Source organism: Rana temporaria, assembly GCF_905171775.1.
Source record: "Rana temporaria chromosome 2 unlocalized genomic scaffold, aRanTem1.1 chr2h, whole genome shotgun sequence".
NCBI classification, from domain to species: domain Eukaryota; kingdom Metazoa; phylum Chordata; class Amphibia; order Anura; family Ranidae; genus Rana; species Rana temporaria.
Window position 1 is genome coordinate 771,280 of NW_024404413.1, and position 6,000 is coordinate 777,279.

At 49.1% G+C, this 6,000-nt stretch overlaps 1 protein-coding gene across 1 annotated transcript in view; it reads right to left on the bottom strand.

The window, feature by feature from the left end:
- Positions 1-5,491, bottom strand: part of LOC120921597 (ankyrin repeat domain-containing protein 50-like) — a 48,685-nt gene extending 43,194 nt beyond the window's left edge. Inside the window, exon 1 of the mRNA XM_040334103.1 lies at positions 5,403-5,491. The gene's annotated coding sequence lies outside the window, so the exon portion shown is untranslated. The remainder of the gene's footprint in view (positions 1-5,402) is intronic.
- Between the last annotated feature and the right edge of the window lie 509 nt (positions 5,492-6,000).

Genomic DNA, 6,000 nt, shown 5'->3' on the forward strand with positions numbered 1-6,000 from the left:
TAGATCTGGATGTGCCGGTATTGGGAATGTATTGATATATTGATGGGTACATATCGGTTGGAAGGTAGAGGAGTATTAATATATTGATACCCTAATTGGTAGATCTGAGAAGGTTTTATACAAGGAGTATTGATAGATTGATTGATCTGGCATAGGAGGTGTATTGACATATTGATGGTCTGGGGATGTATTGATCGGTCTGTATGTACATGTATAGGAGGTGTATTGATTGATAGATCTGGGTGGGTGGTAAATAAGGTGTATTGATTAGCAGATCTCAGTGGTTGGTATATTGATCTAATGATTGATAGATTTAAGTGGGTGCTACAGATCGAGGTGCTGGGTGGGCAGGTACAGAAGGGATATTGATTAGTAGATCTGAGTAGGTAGGTATGTATAGATGATTTATGGATTGATCTGGGTGGGCAGGTAGAGAAGGGGTATTGATTAGTAGATTTGGGTGGCTGGTATAGGAAACGTATTGATTGATAGATCTAGGTTTGCAGGTATAGGGGGTACTAGTACACTGATCAACAGGTCTGGATAGGCAGGTAGGATTATTGATCTATTGATAGATCTGGGTGGGTAGGTACAGAAGGGGTATTGATCTATTGATTAGTAGATCTGTGTAGGTAGGTATGCATAGATGATTTATGGATAGATAGATCTGGGTGGGCAGGTAGAGAAGGATTATTGATAATATATTGGTGTGTAGGTACAGGATCAGTATTGATCATTAGACCTGGATGGCGCAGAGTGACCTTATTGATAATATATTGGGGTACAGGATCAATATTGATCATTAGACCTGGATGGCACAGAGTGACCTTATTGATTATATATTGGTGTGTAGGTACAGGATCAGTATTGATCATTAGACCTGGATGGCGCAGAGTGACCTTATTGATTATATATTGGTGTGTAGGTACAGGATCAGTATTGATCATTAGACCTGGATGGCACAGAGTGACCTTATTGATTATATATTGGCGTGTAGGTACAGGATCAGTATTGATCATCAGACCTGGATGGCACAGAGTGACCTTATTGATTATATATTGGTGTGTAGGTACAGAATCAGTATTGATCATTAGACCTGGATGGCACAGAGTGACCTTATTGATTATATATTGGCGTGTAGGTACAGGATCAGTATTGATCATCAGACCTGGATGGCACAGAGTGACCTTATTGATTATATATTGGTGTGTAGGTACAGGATCAGTATTGATCATTAGACCTGGATGGCACAGTGACCTTATTGATTATATATCGGTGTGTAGGTACAGGATCAGTATTGATCATTAGACCTGGATGGCACAGTGTGACCTTATTGATTATATATTGGTGTGTAGGTACAGGATCAGTATTGATCATGAGACCTGGATGGCACAGAGTGACCTATTGATAAGTACAGGGATTGGCAAGTCTGTGCCGTCGCAGTGACGCCAGCATGCCACGCTGATCTATGGTTTTATGGTCCCAGCAGATGTTTTTGTCACCTCTGGGGTCACACACAGTTAAGAAGCAGCGGCGGCAGGGATGGCAGGAAGCGCTCGGCAGACAAGACCAGACCCGTCCCTGCAGACACATGTCAGGACATTTGGCCAGAGGGTGAGGAGGAGGCGTGGAAGGGCGTGTAGGGTGTGACACCAAGAGATAGACGGGGTCACCAGAGTTACAACACATTGTCCCGGGGGTCACTGAACCCACCAGCGGATTCCAGGCCTACAGGAGGACGACTGACTGCTCAGAGGAATGTGAAGTGAGAACTGTCAGTCCTGCTCAACAGCCAATCACATTCACTTTCATTCTCTAACAGAGAAATTCCGAGGCAGGCTTCACCCTGATCGGTACAGACAGTCCTCAGTACTGACACCGTCATACACAGGAAGTACAGGGAAGGGACCTCAGAGAGGGGCATATAGGAAAGGGAGGGGGGTATATACAGAGGTAGTGGAGGGGTACAAGGAAGGAAGGGGTTAATGGGGAAGTTATACAGAGGCAGGCATTGTGGGGTAATTGGAATAGTTAGGAGTATGGAGGGGTAGTTGGAATAGTTAGGGGGATGGAGGGGTAGTTGGGATAGTTAGGGGTATGGAGGGGTAGTTGGAATAGTTAGGGGTAAGGAGGGGCAGTTGGAATAGTTAGGGGTAAGGAGGGGCAGTTGGAATAGTTAGGGGGATGGAGGGGTAGTTGGAATAGTTAGGGGGATGGAGGGGTAGTTGGAATAGTTAGGGGGATGGAGGGGTAGTTGGAATAGTTAGGGGGATGGAGGGGTAGTTGGCATAGTTAGGGGCATGGAGGGGTAGTTGGCATAGTTAGGGGCATGGAGGGGTAGTTGGCATAGTTAGGGGCATGGAGGGGTAGTAGGAATAGTTAGGGTTAAGGAGGGGTAGTTGGAATAGTTAGGGGTATGGAGGGGTAGTTGGGATAGTTAGGGGTATGGAGGGGCAGTTGGAATAGTTAGGGGTATGGAGGGGCAGTTGGAATAGTTAGGGGTATGGAGGGGCAGTTGGAATAGTTAGGGGTATGGAGGGGTAGTTGGAATAGTTAGGGGTATGGAGGGGCAGTTGGAATAGTTAGGGGTATGGAGGGGCAGTTGGAATAGTTAGGGGTATGGAGGGGCAGTTGGAATAGTTAGGGGTATGGAGGGGCAGGTGGAATAGTTAGGGGTATGGAGGGGTAGTAGGAATAGTTAGGGGTATGGAGGGGCAGTTGGAATAGTTAGGGGTAAGGAGGGGCAGTTGAAATAGTTAGGGGTAAGGAGGGGTAGTTGGAATAGTTAGGGGTAAGGAGGGGTAGTTGGAATAGTTAGGGGTAAGGAGGGGTAGTTGGAATAGTTAGGGGTAAGGAGGGGTAGTTGGAATAGTTAGGGGTAAGGAGGGGTAGTTGGGATAGTTAGGGGTATGATGGGGTAGTTAGGGGTATGGTGGGATAGTTAGGGGTATGGTGGGGTAGTTGGGATAGTTAGGGGGATGGAGGGGTAGTTGGAATAGTTAGGGGGATGGAGGGGCAGTTGGAATAGTTAGGGGGATGGAGGGGCAGTTGGAATAGTTAGGGGGATGGAGGGGTAGTTGGAATAGTTAGGGGGATGGAGGGGGTAGTTGGAATAGTTAGGGGGATGGAGGGGTAGTTGGAATAGTTAGGGGTATGGAGGGGTAGTTGGGATAGTTAGGGGTATGATGGGATAGTTAGGGGGATGGAGGGGTAGTTGGAATAGTTAGGGGTATGGAGGGGTAGTTGGAATAGTTAGGGGGATGGAGGGGCAGTTGGAATAGTTAGGGGGATGGAGGGGCAGTTGGAATAGTTAGGGGGATGGAGGGGTAGTTGGAATAGTTAGGGGGATGGAGGGGTAGTTGGAATAGTTAGGGGGATGGAGGGGTAGTTGGAATAGTTAGGGGGATGGAGGGGTAGTTGGAATAGTTAGGGGTATGGAGGGGTAGTTGGAATAGTTAGGGGGATGGAGGGGCAGTTGCAATAGTTAGGGGGATGGAGGGGTAGTTGGAATAGTTAGGGGGATGGAGGGGTAGTTGGAATAGTTAGGGGGATGGAGGGGTAGTTGGAATAGTTAGGGGGATGGAGGGGTAGTTGGAATAGTTAGGGGTATGGAGGGGTAGTTGGAATAGTTAGGGGTATGGAGGGGTAGTTGGAATAGTTAGGGGTAGTTGGAATAGTTAGGGGTATGGAGGGATAGTTAGGGGTATGGATGGGGTAGTTGGAATAGTTAGGGGTATGGAGGGGCAGTTGGGATAGTTAGGGGTATGGAGGGGCAGTTGGGATAGTTAGGGGTATGGAGGGGCAGTTGGGATAGTTAGGGGTATGGAGGGGGTAGTTAGGGGTATGGAGGGGTAGTAGGAATAGTTAGGGGTATGGAGGGGTAGTTGGAATAGTTAGGGGTAAGGAGGGGTAGTTGGAATAGTTAGGGGTAAGGAGGGGTAGTTGGAATAGTTAGGGGTATGGAGGGGTAGTTGGAATAGTTAGGGGTAAGGAGGGGTAGTTGGAATAGTTAGGGGTATGGAGGGGTAGTAGGGATAGTTAGGGGTAAGGAGGGGTAGTTGGAATAGTTAGGGGTAAGGAGGGGTAGTTGGAATAGTTAGGGGTATGGAGGGGCAGTTGGGATAGTTAGGGGTATGGAGGGGGTAGTTAGGGGTAAGGAGGGGTAGTTGGAATAGTTAGGGGTATGGAGGGGTAGTTGGAATAGTTAGGGGTATGGAAGGGTAGTTGGAATAGTTAGGGGTATGGAGGGGTAGTTAGGGGTATGGGAGGGGTAGTTAGGGGTATGGGAGGGGTAGTTAGGGGTATGGGAGGGGTAGTTAGGGGTATGGGAGGGGTAGTTAGGGGTATGGGAGGGGTAGTTAGGGGTATGGGAGGGGCAGTTGGAATAGTTAGGGGTATGGAGGGGTAGTTGGCATAGTTAGGGGTATGGAGGGGTAGTTGAGAATATGGAGGATGGTGGAGGGAGAGTTGGGGTTAGAGGGGGTAGCTGAAAATATGAAGGGGTAGTTGGGAGTATAGTGGGCTAGAAGATTGCTAGTGGAGGGTATGGTGGTGTAGATGTAGTGAAGGGTATGGTGGGGTAGTAGATGGGTCTAGTGGGGTATAGTTAGAGGGCGGTGTAGGGTGGTTACCTTTATGGTCAGCTAGTTAGAGGTGGAGACGTGGAGTAGAGGGGTGATGAGAGGCATGGTGGAGTAGTAGTGGTGGGATAGTTAGGTTTATGGAGGCATAGTAGTAGTAGTAGAGTAGTTGAGGGATGGTGGGGGAAGTAGTAGTGGAGTAGATGAGGGAGTAGTAGTAGTGGAGTAGATAGTGGGGGTAGTTGGTGGGAGTAATAGAAGTAGTGGTGGAATAGATATTGGGGGGGGGAGTAGTAGAGTAGATAGTGGGGGGGGAGTTGGGTAGATGGTGGGAGTAGTAGTGAAGTAGATATTGGTGAGGAGTAGTGGAGTAGATAGTGGGGGGGGGGGGTAGTAGTAGTGTAAGGAGTAGATGGTGGGAGTAGTAGTAGTGGGGGTAGTAGTAGTTGGGTAGATGGTAGTAGTGGAGTAGATAGTAGGTGTAGTAGTAATGGAAGGAGTAGTAGTAGTGGAGTATATAGTGGGAGTAGTAGAATAGATAGTGGGGGGGGAGTAGTTGGGTAGATGGTGGGTGTAGTAGTAGTGGAGTAGGTGTAGTAGTAGTTGGGTGGGTGTAGTAGCAGTGGAGTAGATAGTAGGTGTAGTAGTAGTTGAGTAGATGGTGTGGGTAGTAGTAGATGATGGGAGTAGTAGTGTAGATGGTAGTGGAGTAGGTGTAGTAGTAGTTGGGTGGGTGTAGTAGCAGTGGAGTAGATAGTAGTTGGGTAGATGGTGGGTGTAGTAGTAGTTGAGTGGAGGGAGTAGTACTCCTCTCTCTCTCACCTGTCCCGGTTCCTCTCCCCTCACAGATCCGCCCCGATCACCGACCTCTCCGCTCCCCTCCTCCTCTCCTCCTCTCCTCGGTCGGTGTGTCTCTCCGGTGAGGGGCGGGGTTGGGAGGGGCGGGGCAGGGACGGGTCGCCCCGCCCCTCTCTCATTCCTGTACAACCAGCTCTGACTCAGCGCCCGGGGGCCCCTCACCCTGCAACGCCCATTCCCTCCACCAGAGGGCGCCCGCCCGCCTCTATCTCCAATACACACAGCGCTGTGCAACGTATATCTCCTTCCGCCAGAGGGCGCCGCTACCACACGTCTCTCCATGTGTTCTCTGTACAACGCCACAGTCTATGTCAGAGCTATAGAGATGTAGTATAATAATAATAATAGTGTGTGACTGTGGGGGGAGGGGACATTAGAGTGTAAGCTCCTCTGGTATAGACACTGGGCTGGATTCAAGAAGCAATTGCGCCTGCGTAACCATAGTTACACAGCGCAATTGCTTAGTTGCGCCGGCGTAACGAATGCTCCTGATTCAGGAACCTTGTTACGCCGACTGCAGCCTAAGATATGCGCGGCATAAGGCTCTTATGCCCGCATATCT